Source organism: Adiantum capillus-veneris, chromosome 5 (genome assembly GCF_014529385.1).
Source record: "Adiantum capillus-veneris isolate H3 chromosome 5, ASM1452938v2, whole genome shotgun sequence".
Classification (NCBI taxonomy): domain Eukaryota; kingdom Viridiplantae; phylum Streptophyta; class Polypodiopsida; order Polypodiales; family Pteridaceae; genus Adiantum; species Adiantum capillus-veneris.
The window spans coordinates 32520140-32529375 of NC_140935.1; positions in this window are offsets into that span (position 1 = coordinate 32520140).

Genomic DNA, 9236 nt, shown 5'->3' on the forward strand with positions numbered 1-9236 from the left:
TCTTTTGCTGAACTGGATCTATCTCCTTTTCCTTGGTCCCGGCCTCCGGCTTTTCCATAACTTCTGTTTCGATTTCTATTGTGGTCTCCTCCACAATAATTTCCATCTTCTTCGAGCTTGGTACAACAGTAAAAGAGGGCTGATTTTCCTCAGTCATCTTGGCTTTCCCTTTGTTTGCTTGCCCGTCTTTCTCTTGAGGTTCAGTAGACTCATCTACTTTCTTCTTCCCCTTGTCGTCCTTTTGCAGCTCAGCTTTTAAAAGCTGCACTTCCTCTTCAGTATAAGGCTCGACAGGTTGCTGCTCCAGTATGGCCTCCGACTCCTCATAAGCTCTAATATATTGATCATATTGATCAACATGTGGCCTGGCTGAGCTGGTTCCGACTTTACTGGGGTCCGGCACCCACATTTCTTCAAAGTCCCCCTTTAGAGCTCTTTCCGCTCTAAACTGCTCCACCAGCCTTTCCATTCTTGCGGCTTTTTGACTTTTGGTTTGCTTGGGATCAGCCTTCTTCTTCACTTTCTTCTTGAGCGGCTCGATCGTCCACAGCCTCTTCAGGTTCTGAAGCTATTTCTAGTTTTCGGCGTGCTCTTGTGGACGCCCTCTTGGATACTTCTTGTTGTTCTTCCTCCTCATCGGCTTCTCTAAGCCACTCATTCTGGGAGGGAACCTGTGGCCCTTGATCTCTGGCTCCAATAGCTTCATAAGCTATTCTTGTTAGGATTTCTCCTCCTCCTATGTACTTTGGCTTCTGGTTGTGCATGGCGATTACTTGCTCGTGGATGTATTGAGCATAATTTATCTCTTTTGGCACGTTACTCTTCAGTGCCCATGTGATGGTTGTCGCAATGGCATGGGGTGGTGTAGTATACTTCTGCGGTCTTTTACTGCACACATGGAAAAACTGGTTGTATAATCGGCAAAGGGTTGCCGCTCGTTGATCTGCCATATCTCCGTAGGTTGTATTTTGTTTCTTTGATCCATAGACCTCTATGGCCTCCCTTCTTTCTCTGACAGAACTCCCTTTTTTGTGCAGCTTCAATGCATCTGCAATGAGCTGTGGAGTGATCTGTACTTCAATTGTTTCTCCATCCATGGCTGTCAACGTGGCTTTCCCATCCTTTTGAATGGATGTTGCCAACTCATACACTCTTCTTGTGTCTACACCTGATGGTCTCGAGGTGAAGAACCTGTGTAAGTCAGCCTTTTCCAGGTATCTGCTTATGTTCTCTGATCTGCTATAATCCACTAATTCTCGTGGGATCATAGGTACATCGACCGATTGCCCCTGAGGATCTCTGAAAGTCCCCTGGTAGATCTTTATTCCCTCTTTTTCTAGTACTGCTTCCTCCACCCAAGTCTTGGTTGGCTTGAGGGTTTCTGTTGGAATATCAAAAGGTTCTGCCTCTGCAAGAGCATCCTTGATGGTTGGTCTTTTTCTCTTAGTTGCCGATGACTTAGCGGAATCCATGGATCCTGTAACTCCAATTACAGAAGTTAGCGTCTTTTTAGTACTGAAAGCCGAAATGAAGCTTTTAACTATTCAAATGACTTGAAAATTGAAACATGAGCTATTCAGGGCCTAAGGATGCAATGTAGGTGAAATAATATGCAAACTGGGCTCAAAAACATGCTTGAGACATCATACGCGTATGATGTCTTTTGTGTCAGAATGACTTCATATTGGTTGTGCTTGTAGCTGATAGTGTATACATGAGTATCATATGCTTGGATTTGAGTTTGGATCCCATTTGGTCAAGTTTTGGCCAGTTTAGTCCAATTCAGGCTCTTGGGCAAAATTTTGAAAGGGAAATGGATTTTATGATCCAAATTGGATAAAACTTGGTGGATTACTTTCAAATGGCATGTAGAACACTTCTGTTTGGTGGTTGAAGCCCTGAGGTGCCAAAATCACATAGTGAGACATCATACGCGTATGATGTCTTTTAGTGCATTTTTGGACCAATGTTTTCTATAAGCTTGGATTTGGCTTTAGATAGGCTTATTCAGTGGATTTATCAAGTTTGGGTAGAATTTGGACTAAAAATGGCTCTGGAGACATCATACGCGTATGATGTCTTTTTCATCAATTTTTCATGGGATTGGTTCTGTGGACTCTCCATGTGCTAGTGAAGGACTGTTTATACTCAAATCTTGGTTTGGACTTGAATATGTTGGATTTGGGACAAAAATAGGCTTTGTATGAAGGATTTTCTCTTAATTGGGCTAATGGGGTGATCCACTTGACCAAATGGTTCCAAACTTCATATGTAGCATGTATTAGATATATATAATGGATGTATGATGACAAATGAGCATTTTTGGCTTTGTAAGTGCAAATAGACATTATACGCGTATGATGTCTTTTGTGTCAAAATGGTGCTTTTTGGTTCCAGATAGCTTGTAGATGTGTTAATCAACAATCCTACAAAGTTTCAATGAGTTTGGAGTTATTTTGACAAAATTAGGACCAAAAATCAATTTTATGGCCTACTTTGCGTCTTTTTGGTTTTCCTTGGGTTTTCTAACTCCAATTCTCATGATACTTGGTTCATAGGATGTGATTAACATGTGGAATGAGGCTATGCACTCAAATGTTGAAATGAATGTGAAAATCATGCTGTGAGACATCATACGCGTATGATGTCTTTTCTTGAAATGTTGGTCTTTTTGTGCAAAGAATGCTTTGTGCTAGTGCCCTAAGCCCTGCTAACTAGTTTTCAACTTAAAAAGTCATCAGTTTAGCTAAAAAGCCCCCTTATAGGCATTTCAGTCTCCGAAGTCGTCTTTTTGCCTTGGAGTTGAATTTCTTCAACTTTTCTTCTTGAGAGTTGCATTTCCAGCTCATTGGATATGTTGTGAAGCCATCCAGTTGGTTGGACTTGACTTTGGCTCCCCGTTCTCCATCTTTATCCATTTGGTTGCTCGAAAGCGTCTTTTTCACCATCGGTAAGTGAATCAGCTTTCTTTTGGGTTTTGCTTGCAAACATAAGTCATCCATGTATAGTTGAAACTGCTCGTGAAGTTTCATGTCATTTGGTCGTCAATTTTAGCCGTTATGCCAAAATGACGCTTTGTGTGTCCGCAGCCGAATCGGTTGTTCTGACCTACTTTTGGTGATCCAAACCCGGAGATACTCCATGGTTGCATTGCCCTCGATGTTGTTAAGCTTCATGAGAAGTTTTGTGTCGTTCCGACAACTTTTTTCTGTTTGCCTCTTGCAGGCTCTGTTGACCTAGGGTTTTTCCAGTCGTTCTTTCTCGAGCTTTGAGTGCTAGAAACTCATATCCTATACTAGGGTAACCCACCTCTAAGTTCTTGCAAAGTTTGGTTAGGCGGTTGTGCCCCTACCTAGCGTTCTTCCCCATTCCCCGTCTGCTCTTGTTTCTTGGTTTTGGTGAGTTTTCGCGACAAAAGTTAACGATAAGCATCAAAAGCTTATGGCAACGAGTCTACCTCTCATGTCTGGTGTCCTCTGAGCTCTCGTAGCAGTCGTAGAAGGCGGTAGAAGGTCGGATGCTCCTGTGTGCTCTTTGCTCTCTCCAAGAAGGTAATAGTGGAAATGAGCTTGATAGTGAAGTGAAAAATACTTAACTTCGGGCTTCCCGGATCACTTGTTACCAAATTTGACATGTGCTCCTATCTCGTCGTGAAATGCACTTTAGGATTTGAAATTTCTCAATTTGGACTCCATTTGACCTGTTTCTGAGAAATCTGTCCACTTTGCCAAAATTCTGTCATTTCGGGCTTTCCGCAACTTTTTCAGAATTGTACCCCATTTTTACCATGGGTTGCCCTTGTCATTAGGATCATCACCGTCTATTCTTTTCTTTTTTCCGATCTCATTTCACCTGCTTTTTTATTTTTCTTTTATTTTTATTAAGAAAATCATAAAAAATAAAGGAAAATAGCAAATTGAAGCCAAAAAATTCCAACCATACACGATAAATAGCTGGTAACCCTGTGTATATGAATATACACTTCTTTGTGATTTTTGGACTTGGATTACCACTTTTTCCACTTTTTAGCTCCAAAAACACTCTTATTTAGTGATATTTACACATATAGAGACCCAAATTCATCATTTGATCTCTTCTTGTTGCAAAACAAGGTATATAAGGGCATAAATATTATCAATATCCACAATCAAACATAAAAAATTGCAAAATCATGTAAGACACTGCCCTTGTAATATAATTTTTGTTTTTCTTTGTTTTTTCCGCTTGTAGCTGCTTTGTAGCTCCTGTATACCTCCCCCCCTCCTAGTCTGAGTCCTCCCGGACGACTATGAAGTGTCTGTGGGTGAAGCATTGTAGTTGTTTTGGTCATAAGTTCCCAATGCAATTGTAGAGCGACATACAACATTCTTTCCAATAAAGCTGCTCTTTGTTTGATTGAAGGATTGGTGGTCGGGTTTTGGGTTGGTTTTGGCACTTCGGTAGTAGAATCAGTAGATGGATTCTTCATTACCTTGTTGTCTTTTTTCACAATCCAAATCTGCTTCCGCTTTGCTTGTGCTTGCCACAAACTCTTTGCGACCCAAACCTGCTTTGTTCTGTGTGTTGATTTCCTCGCTTGAAATACCTAGGAGTTTCCGTTGATTGTATTGAAGGGAGTTCCTTTTTACAAATCTTTGGGATCCAAATTTGCTTGCTGTAGCTTTGTGCCGTCATGAACTTCTTTGGAATCCAGATCTGTTTCACTGTCCTTGATTGTCGGGGATCACTCTGTTGTCTGGTATTGAAGACTCTGTTTGTGTTTTCTGGCACCACCTTTTTTGGTCTCCATACCAACTTTGACTCCGTTTTTTTCCAAGGTTGAGCTGTTATATATTGCTTGTCTTCCTTATCCACTGTTGAGAATTCCTCGTCGAAGAGTAATCCGGTTGTATAGAAACTTTTGGTTGCCATTGCTTCTTCTTTTCCTCTGTTTGTTGTTTGCCCTTGTCCGTGGATTCTTCCTTTGGAGTTGGCTCTGCTCCTTTGGTGAACTTAACTGATTGACTTTCACCTTCGTATTTGATAAGCACTGATTTAGAACTCCAGTCAATCATTGCATTGTATTGCTTCTGCCATGGTTGTCCTAGCAATAATGGATGTTGTGTAGCTTGGTCTTCAACCACGTAAAACATATGAGGATACACATATTGGTTAATCTGTATATGTAAAACTGTGCATCCGACAGTTTTGATTGAATTCTCAGAGTAACTCTTTAACTCTTGCTTGGCAGTTTGTAGTTTAGTGTCATTTGTCAATTGTCTATACAAACTGAGTGAAAGTAGGTTAGCTTGAGCTCCTGAATCCAATAGTGCTCTGGCTTTGATTTGGTTGGTTCCTACTTTGCATTCAATGATGGGTTCTTCTTTGTCATTCCCCATTTCTGTTATACTAACTGCGTTTATTCGTATTGCTCCTTCATTGCGCTGTTTCTGACGCAGTAGTCTTCTTTTCTCCATTCTTTCCTTCGCCTCGGCTTGCGCTTCCTCCTCAATCTTTTTCTTTTTCTGGACACGCAGCTTTTCTTGATGTATTTTGAGAAGCATGTCTTGTGTTAGCGGCAACAGATACTTTTTCACTCTGCATCCACTAATCCAATTGGGCATTTCTTCTCCGTCTAATGTAGCAAGCTTGACGGCTCCACTTGGTGATAGATCTTTAATCACCAGAGGACCCATCCCTCGCTTTTTAAGCTTCTTAGCATGCTGTTTCAGAGTGTAAACTAGGACATAGTCCCCAACTTTAAACTCTTTAGTCCGCACATGCTTATCAAAAAATTCCTTTTGTCGCCTTTTTTGAGCGTAGATGGAAGCTACTGCTTTTAGGCGAAGCTCATCTAGCTTTTCCAGGTCATCTATTCTATCAGAGAGCTCGTGCCCTGTCCACTCTAGATCCTTAGCCACCCTTAAGGTTGAAATCAAGAATTCTATTGGCAAGATAGCATTTAGCCCAAAAACCATGTTATATGGGGTCGTTCCTATTGATGTTTTATATGCTACCCTATATGCCCATAATGTTGAATGTAACTTTTGGTCCCAGTCAGTTCTCGACTTAGATACAATCTTCGTAAGGACCGTGCATATGGTTTTGTTTGTTGCTTCAGCTTGTCCGTTTGCTTGTGGATGATACGGGGCTGATTTCCTATGGATTACCATGAATTCATCTAGAAGGATCTCTATCACTTCATTTATGAAATGTGTGCCTCGATCACTCACAATTTCTATTGGCAATCCATATCGTACAAAGACGTATTCATACAGAAATTGTGCCGTGGTCCTGGCATCTGCTTTTTGAGTTGCCTTTGCTTCGACCCACTTTGTTAGATAGTCTGTAGCCACAACGATGTATTGTGTATGAGTCTTATATGCAGGAGGCGAAATGGGTCCAACATAATCAATCCCCCATTTTGCAAAAGCTCTTGCCCCCATCATTGGTCTAAGCGGCATATCATCTCTTTTAAGTGGTACTTTGGTCCGCTGACAGTCATCACACCGTTTAACGTATTCCTCAGCGTCCATATGTAATGTTGGCCACCATATTCCTGCGGCTAAGACAAGTTTTGCTGTCTTATCACCTGAGAAATGGCCTCCACCTACTCCTCCATGAGCTTGCTCCAGGATTATCACATACTCAGACTCTGATGCACAAATCCTAAGCTGGTTGTCTTTACCTCTCTTATAGAGTTGATCTCCTATTAAAGCGTAATCTCTAGCTTCTGTCTCTACAGATTTCTGACGAGCTTTTGACGTTCCTTCTGGGAAAGTTCTATTTGTGAGATATTCAACAATATACTGACTCCATTCTGGAGCGATCATTATCTGATATAATGTTGAATACTCGGCTGGCGGTTTTGATGAACATACAATACATACAGTGACATATTCATGTACGCTTTCTTTCATTCCTGGCCAATAGACTCCCAATTGTAACAAATTCCTATATGTGTTCCTTCTTGAACAATGAAATGCACATTCCTGAACATGTGCTTCGCGCAGATATATACTATATTCCTCAGGATTGATGCATAGTCGTAAAACATGATCATTTCCCAATTGATACAACCTTCCTGCAATCAATTGAAGATTCTTGGATTGCTGAATAGCAATATGTTTCAGGTTGTATTCTCTTCTATCGAACTCTCCTCCATAGGTTAATAGGTCAACGACATTTTGAGACCACCTCGGTATCATTTCTATGTTGAACAAGTACGCGTCTGGCATGTCGTCATCTACTCCTATAGGGTCTTCTCCATTCGTCAATCGCGAAAGATGATCAGCTCTAAGATGTGTTTTTCCTTTCTTTACTACTACCGTGAAGTCGAATTCCAGTAAGATAATGAACCATCTCACTATTCTCCCGGTATTGCATGGTTTATTCACTAGGTAGAGCAAGGCTTGGTGATCCGTAAAAAACACAAACTTGTTGGCTAGAAGATAATGCCGAAATTTCTTCACAGCATATATCATTCCTAATCCCTCTCGCTCTGTTGTGGTGTAATTCTTCTCTGCATGGTTGAGCTGTCGACTGGCGTAACAGATAGGAAAATCCATGTTTCCTTCTTCTGGCTGAGCCAGAATGCATCCTATTGCATATGCAGAAGCATCTATGTGCACATGGAATATCTTCTCCCAATCTGGTGATTTCAAGACTGGAGCGGTAATGAGTGCCTCTTTCAATTTCTTGAATGATTCCTCACATTCCTCTGTCCATTCAAAGTTCACTATTAGCCTGTAAAGTGGTTGGCCTATTATAGCGTACATGTAAATGAATCGTCTATAATATCCACAATGTCCCATAAAGCTTGTACTTGTTTCGCATTGGTTGGTCTAGGCATATCCACTATAACTTTTATCTTCTCTAAATCCGTGGATATTCCGTTTTGTGAGACAATATGTCCCAGAATTCTGCCCTGTCGGACCATAAACACACATTTCTCAGGATTGAGACAAATGCGATATGTCCTACATTTCTCAAATACTTTTCTTAGGTGTTCTAGATGCTCATCTCTCAGTAGAGAATGTACACATAAGTCATCCATGTATATTTCGAGAAACAGCCTTAAGTATTCTTTGAAAGCATGCGTCATCAGCCTCTGGAAGGTTGCGGGAGCATTGGTTAGACCAAAAGGCATAACCCGATAAGCATAAATTCCCCACTCCGTTGCAAAAGCTGTTTTATGTTGATCTTCCAGTGCTATGGCTAGCTGGTTATATCCTGAAAAACCATCAAGAAAGGAGTATGCTGTTTTCCCTGATACACGCTCTAGAACATGATCAGTTATCGGCAGGGGATAATTGTCCCTGATTGTTGCAGCATTCACTTTCTTTAAGTTGACACACACTCGGAGTTTTCCGTTCTTCTTAGGTACTACCACAATCGGAGATACCCAATCAGTGTGTTCAATCTCGTATATGAATTCAGCTTCCATTAGCTTATCTATCTCTTCCTTGATTCGCTTAGCAAAAGTATCATTATATGTGTATGGTCTCTGTCTGCTAGGCTTTGCGTCTTGTTTCAGTGGGATTGAGTGTTGGCATATCGATGGGTCAACTCCCTTTAAGTCCTTATAAGACCATGCAAACACATCCCTATACTCTCTGAGAAGACTCAAAAGTCTCTCTTCCTCGCTTGGGGACAAATCTGTGGCTATGTACACCGGTCTAGGCGTCTCACCTGGAGCTGCTAAATCAACTTTTTTTGCATCCTCCGGTCCGTCATAAGATTCGTTCTCCTTCCTCTCTCGAATAGGTGGGGTTAATATCACCTTCCTATCCTCTATTGTGAATTTCCTATAGTGAGAGGGAACATCCATGTTTTCCTTGATTTTGACGTTTTCGTCCTCTCCACTCTCAATTTCAGTCGTCCAAACTTCCTTCAGAGTTTTCTTGAGCTCTCTGTACTTGTTTCTACGTTCTAACTTGGACTCCGTGTATTCTCTGTTGCGCTTGTTCTTTTCTGATTTTTCTGTTTCAGTTTTCGTTCCATTATTTTGAACTTGATTTCTTGAGCCTCTTTTGTCTTTTCGTAAGCTCTTTTGATCACTGCCTCTCATTCTTTCAGAAATCTTATCCTTAACACAATCTTCAGCCTTTACTAGCATTAGGAATTGATTTTTTCCTCTTATTCTAGGCATCGGATTGGTTCTAACCCCTTTTGTTTTTTTCTTTGCTCTATAGTGTTTCTGGCGTTGTTTAGTTTGGTTCGGAAAATCATAAAATCGGACATCCGTTATAGTTTCT